The following is a 7,473-nucleotide window of genomic DNA, read 5'->3' on the forward strand; positions in this document are numbered from 1 at the left end:
GCATCTATGTTTCCTGACTTCTTACCTAAGATTTCTAATTCCAGAGTTGTCTCTCTTTGTGATTGCTTTATTGTTCAGACTTCCATTTTTAGGTCCTAGATGGTTTTACTCAATTCCTTCACCTGTTTGTGTTTTCCTGCAATGTCTTAAGGGATTTTTGAGTTTGCTCTTTAAGTGTTTCTATTTGTTTACTTGTGATCTCCTGAATTTAAAAGATTTTTAACAGGAGTTCTATGCTAGCACTTAAATAGGGTAAGTCAGCTCCACCAGCAAGACTTACATGCTGGGTCCCCATATTCCAGACTGAGATACAAACCATTGCCTGCTATGTTTCTTTCTGTTTGGTTGGTTGGTCGGTTGGTTTTTTCAGTCAGGGTTTCTTTGTGTAGCTGTGGCTGTCCTGGAACTCTCTCTATATACTGGACTAGCCTTGAACTCTAGAGATCTGCCTGCCTCTACTTCCTGGGTGCTGAAATTAACAGCATGTGCTATCACCCACCCCATGCTCTGAGAACTGTTTAGCTCTGGAAATTTTCTTGTGGTTCTTCCTGCAGCCTTGTGGGATTTTAAACTGGCACATGCTAGGATCAAAATTTTAGTTTTACTAAAAATAATAAATCATCATTATTATTATTATTATTATTATTATTATTATTATTATTATTTATTAGAATGATCATTTCTTCCACTCTCCTGAGCTTGTCTGGTTAACTCCTTTGTCTGCTGTACTTTGCTCTGAAAATTTAGCAACATGGGTGTCCTTAATTCAAATTTATGTTACCTTAATTGTAGGAGGATGGGTTTATGCACTCTGTATTCAGATACTAATTTCTGTACCCCAGTGATCTGCTTGCAGTTCTGAACTGTGGTACTGTCATTATTGAAGCATTTCCTGTCTTATTATTGTGTAAAAATTGTTCTCTATCACCTCTGATTGGTGAATAAAGAGTTTATCAGCCAATAGCTGGGCAGGAGAGTTAAGGCAGGACTTCTGAAACCTCTGTGGGGTATGTCCCAGGTGGAGAAAGCCATGACAGGACACAGCAGGAAGAAGTCACCATTAGGACATGGTTGGGGCAAGGGCAGCCAGGGTGAGACTAAGACAGCAAGTAACCAGGTGCATGGCTGGGACATAGCCCCATAATTGGGTTAGGAAAGATAAGTATATACCCATCTATAGTGCTTGTGATTTATTAATAAATATATTAGGTCTCCATGTCATTATTCTAGAAGTGGAATATCCCCAAATAATACAATTACACCTAATTCTAAAAGAATTTAGGAGTGTTCTACCATGAACTGGGACCTGAAGAAAGTCTGCAGGCAGGAAGCCGAACACAATCCTTGAGTTTCTTTTCCCTCAAGAGTTAATTTCCTTAGCTGTCTGTTGTCTATGTCTAAAAATATTTGTTTCAAATATTTTGTGTGTATTTCTAAATGTTTATAATGGAATGGAAATTCTCACAATTGATTTTTCATGGGTTGAAAGTAGAATAAAATACTACTTAAGTGAGTTTAAATTACTTCAATAACAAAATGAAATTATTTTAAAACAAGATCATTTAGTCTTTTAAAGTTTAAACATTTTCAGATCAAATGTTAATGTAAATTATAAAAAATAAGATTCTTTAAGTCAATAAGAAAAATACAAGTTCATAATTTGTACTTTCCTTTCCTTTTATATTTATTCATGTTCTAGAGGAGAAATACAATCTCTTTTAATCTACATTTGAACTGTAATGAATTCATCTAAGGAAATTTTTCTTTGAATGATTGAGAAAGGCCTGTTCTCATAGAACTCAGGATTTTCTATGTATATAGAATTGTGGAATCTTCAGTGAGAAACAATTTATAAACATCCTATTTTTCCCAATTGATCTTGTTTAAAATCTCATCAGCAACCTTTTAAACAGTTCTGTGCTTTTATTTTATGTGCATGAATATTTTCCTGCATGTATGTATATACATCTCACGTGTGCCTACTATGTAAGGAGGCTAAAAGGAAGCATCATGATTAGGAGTTACAGACAGTTGTGGGCTGACATGTGAGTTCCCAGATTAGAATCCTGATCCTCTGCAGGATCAGTAAGAACTCTAAACCAGTGAGTCATCTCTCCACCTCCTCATTAGCAAGGCTTTTATCTCCTGAGTGACTTACCTGAATCCTAGAATTTGTCCTCATTTTCATAGTAGGTGAGTTATTATTGAAGGTCTATTCTTAGTTAAAAACTTTTTATTGATTCATTGTGAGTTTTGCAACATGTACCACCCAAGTCCCACTAATCTTTCCATTCTCTCATATCAGCCCTTCACCCTTGCAAACTCCTTCAAAAAATAATACACACAAATAAACAATACAGAAAACATCTCATTGTGGAAGCTTAATATGTCTCCATGTGTCAAACATTATATCCCTTTGTCCACACATCTTGACTTGCAAATGTTCATTGCAATGAGTCATTGGTCTGGTTTGAGATCTCTGGTTTCTGTCACACCATAAATATTTATCCTCACTGGGACTCCTGAAAGTATCCCATTATTTCCCCATATCATGAGCATCCTGCAGCTTTGGATAAGCAGAGCTGATGAGATCTATTTCTTACTGAGTCTGCCCCTGTCCTTAACATTTGACTGAGGAAGCAAGTATATAAACTTCAACCAGAAAATGAAGTATGTCACAAACTTGACTTGCCAATTTATCCAAACTTTATGAAAGAATCCTCTTATGTCATTTTCTAGTATTAGGTATTTTAAGTATAATTCTGTAATCCTGACTCTTTTAAACTTCAGCATATTTTAATAAAATATTTTAACATAATTAACATATTCTCTAGACAGAAATTTACTATTGTGTTTAGTCACCCTCATCTTTCTCCTTGACAATCAGTGTCATATCACAGAAGCAAATGTCACTTTGATGATTGATGTGGGCTTAGTGATTTTAAGCAAAGTACAAATGGATGGAGTGCCTTTGGGAAGGGATCTTGTGTGGGACAGACAGGGTACATGCGTTGAAACTGGTGGCCCAGCCATGATGTTACAAATTGATATTGAAAACGAGTGTGAGGTTGTAATAGTAGTAGCCCCACATTGTAGCACGAGGAGAAGGTTGCAAAATGGGGAAGAAACAGAGACTAGACTGTGGAGTGTACATAAAAATTTTGTTAAGAACTGAGGTAAGTGCATTTCAAACTCATTCAATTCACTTGAAGCTAACATGAGATTGACCAATCTGTAGTGGTATTTTATGTACCCCAGGCTGACCTCAAACTTATATATCAAACCACACTGATGTGTACATGCCGAAAGCGAATAGCAAGTTTTGGACAATCTCACCATACCCAAACATGGAAACAATTCCCTACAACCAAAAACAAAAAAGAAAAAAGAAATAAAATAAATTTTAAAAATTAGTGATAAGCCATAAGATTGTATAGAAAAGTTTAAAATATCAGTTACTCCATACACATACAAGTAAAGCATTCAGTAGATGAGATACAGAACATAATAGAAAAGACGAACATCTACCATATAAAAATCTTGAATATATGTCCATAGTTCATCCAAAAGAAGGAAAGATGAAACTTTCCATTGATAAAATATATGTTGCATATCTTAAATTTAAAAATATATTTAGTTGTATTGGTATGTGTGTGTGTGTGCATATGTGATTACAGGAACATGCCAAGACACTCATGTAAGAATCACAGGACAACTTTCAAGAACTGGTTCTTTAATTTTACATTCTGAGTCCATGAGTTCTGAGGATTAAAAAGAGGTCCCAGACATTGAAGGCTAGACTTTTTACTGGCTAGGCTATCTCACATCTTTTTAAAGAGCAACGACTGGGAAAAGATAAGGAATAAAAAAGAATAGCTTCTAATAAGAAATATAATCTTTTCTCTTTGTCCTTTTGGAAGCTTAATTGCTCATGTTTGTGAAGAGTTTAACTGTTTTATCACTCTAACCTAAAGTAAATAGAAAGAGGAATAGAAAAAAAACAGTGAAGCTATACTGAGCCCTCCCACCCCCATCTCAATCCCCTAGTGAGTGATCTTCAAAAGAGAAAGGGTCTTTATAGACATAACTAGTTAAAATAAGGCACCAATCTAATGTGATGTCCTTAAAAAGTAAGGCCATGTAAAAGAAGACACTTAGGTGAGGCATCCTGTGAACCTGGCAAAAGTGAGGGAAAGTACTCACTCAGTGATTCCAGGAAGGATGCTAGCCTGAGTATCTTACTCTACTTTCTGTTGCTAATAAAATACTGCCAAAGAATAGTCACATTATAAAGAAAAGTTGTACTTTGGTTCAAAGTTCTTATTCAAAAGCCAAAAGGCTACCACTCACTGGTGATGACTTTCTTAGTACATAGTCCTGAGGTGGTATGGGACATCTCATAGAGATATGAGAATGTTGACTGACTCATGGCCAAGCTGACTTTTATTGGAAATTCATTCTACAGGAACACCATTATTCCATAACCCATTCAGTATATACATGAAAAAAATCTATTCATGAAACCAGATCACTGATCTCTTTGTAACAGTTCACTTGACCCCACTTCCTAATATTGTTTAATGAGGATTAAATTTCAGCCTGTGTTTTAGAGAAAAGAGGGCACATTCAAATCACAGCTGTGTGTAGATGGGGACAGGCAGATTCTTCACTTTTGTTTTTAGTTGGTGTCTCCAGTTCATTTAAGCAACTTGGAGAAGTAGGGCAGGTAAAAACTTATCAGCATTTACAAGGAAAGAATTTTTTTTGTTATGTCTCATTTCATCTTTATGCAACACTGTCAGGCAGTTTTCATTACCCATTGAAGAGGCAAAGGGGATAGTCAGGACACTATTTATAACTACTCAAGGGCCACAAAATGCCAAGGTAACTCAGCTGAAGTTCAGAATCAAATGTCCTATTCTCTTTAGGAAAGGTATTAGTTCTGCCTTTAAAATAAAAATAAAAATAAATCAATGAATGCTTTTTTTGCCTCTTATTGATGTCAAATACAATGATAGGTAATGATTTTTAATATTTTACAGTTTTTCTCTATTTTTAAGTCAGCATATAAGTAATAGATTTCATTATAGCAATTTGACATTTATCTCCACCCCTACTTTTCTTTCCCCCATCTTTTGATGACTTTCCTCCCACTGAATGATTCAATGTCACATGTAACTCACAATACTACTGCCCCCAGCTTATGAACTTTTCATCTCTTCTCATGGTACCCTTTCTAATTTCATTATACCCATACACACTTAAATCTAGGTTTTTGCATCTGAGCGAAAACATGTACTACTTTTTCTTTTTGAGTATGATACATTTCATTTAAACATGATGATCTCTTCTTCTATGCATTTTCCTGCAAGTATCATGATTTCAATTTTCTTTGTGGCTGAATAAATTTTTTGGTATTTACATATTGCGTTCTATCTGATGATGGATATCTAGGCTTGATCCACTTCTTTTATATTGTGAACAGTAAACAAGGATGTACAAATATGTCCACAATATACTTAATTAGGATCCTATGGAAGTGCACCCAGGAGTGATAAGGCAGGATCATATAAAAAAATGTATGTCTACATACCAATTTCTATAATGACTATACCAACATACATCCATGTAGACAATGTATAAGGACTCCTCTTTCTCCATATTCTTGACCATACTTCCATTTGTTTGATGATAGACATCTGACTGAGATAAAATGGAATGTGAAAGCAACTTTAATTTGTATTTTTGTTTTTTTTGCTGTTGTTGTTGTTGTTGATGATTTTTGTTTTAGGGGGGGTTGGTTTTTTGTTTTGTTTTTTTGTTTTTTGTTTTTTTGTTTTTTGAGACAGGGATTCTCTGTGTAGCCCTGGCTGTCCTGGAACTCACTCTATAGACCAGGCTGGCCTTGAACTCAGAAATCTGCCTGCCTCTGCCTCTGAAGTGTAGGGATTAAAGGTATGTGCCACCAGTGCCTGGAAATTTGTATTTTTTTATAAGTAATGCTGTTGAAGCTTTTTCAAGGCCAAGTCCCGAGTGATCAGAGAAATGCAAGTCAAAACAACCCTGAGATTCTACCTTACACCAATCAGAATGGCTGAAATCAAAATCTCAGGTAACAACACATGTTGGAAAGGATGTGGAGAAAGAGGAACACTTCTCCATTGCTGGTGGGACTGGAAACTGGTACAACCACACTGGAAATCAATCTGGAGGTTCCTCAGAAAATTGGAAATAGATCTACCTGAAGCCCCAGCTATACCACTCTTGGAAATAAACTCAAAAGATGCCCCACCATGCCAAGGGACATGTATTCCACTATGTTCATAGTGACCTTATTTGGGGGTTGGGGATAGGTGAGGAATGCACCAGAGAGCTGGGAGGTGAGAGGATCTCAGGACTCAAAGGAAGGGACCTTAGATGAAATGCCCCAGAGAAGGGAGAGGGAACTTATAAAGCCCACCTCCAGCAGGAATACAAGGGATCAAATGAGGGAGAGAGGAGCTATCCCACAGTCATAACTCTGACCCATAATTGTTCCTGTCTAAAAGAATTACAGGGATGGAAATGGAAAGGAGCCTGAGGAAATGAAGGTCCAGGAACAGGCCAAAGTGGGAACCAGCTCAAGTGGAGGTCCCAAGACCTGACACTATTACTGAGGCAATGGAGTGCTCACAAAAAAGGAACTTAGCATGACAGAACTCCAGACTACTCAACAAGCAGGTGAAAGAGTCAGATGCAGATATTTGCACCCAGCCAATGGACAAAAGCAGCTGACCCCTGTTGTTGAATTAGGGAAGGCTGAAAAACATTGAGGAGAAGGGTGATCCTGTAGGAAAACCAGCAGTCTCAATTAATCTGGACCTCCAAGATCTCTCGAACACTGGCCACCAACCAGGCAGGATACACCAGCTGATATGAGGCCCCCAACACATATACAGTAGAGGACTGCCGGGTCTGTGTTCAGAGATGATGCACCTTACCCTCAAGAGACTGCAGGCACCAGGGAGTTTAGAGGTCAGATGGGGTCATGGGTGGGGACATTGACATGGAGACAGGGGGTGGGGAGGAAGTATGTAATGTAAAACAGTCAGACAGGAATGGGGGGAATAAAATGTGAAGTGTAGAAAAATTAATTTTTAAAAAGCATTTATTGCTCATTTACATTACTTCTTTGAAAAAGTGTCTTAGTTCATTAGTCCATTTACTAATTGGATGATTTCTTTTTCTCTTCAATTCTTCAAGTCCCTCGTATGTCATATATAATATTCTCCTATCAGATGTATAAATAGAAAGATTTATCTCCATTCTGTGGATCATTTCTTCTTCCTCGCTATTGGTTCCTCTGTGTTACAAAACATTTTAATCTTCACATAATTTCCTTTGTCAATTTTTTGTGATTTCCAATGGTGTTAGCATACTTTTCAGAGAGTCTTCATCTATGCTAATATTTTGAAGTTGTTTGTGTGTGTGTGT

Source organism: Mastomys coucha, unplaced genomic scaffold (genome assembly GCF_008632895.1).
Source record: "Mastomys coucha isolate ucsf_1 unplaced genomic scaffold, UCSF_Mcou_1 pScaffold18, whole genome shotgun sequence".
In the NCBI taxonomy this organism is placed as follows: Eukaryota; Metazoa; Chordata; class Mammalia; order Rodentia; family Muridae; genus Mastomys; species Mastomys coucha.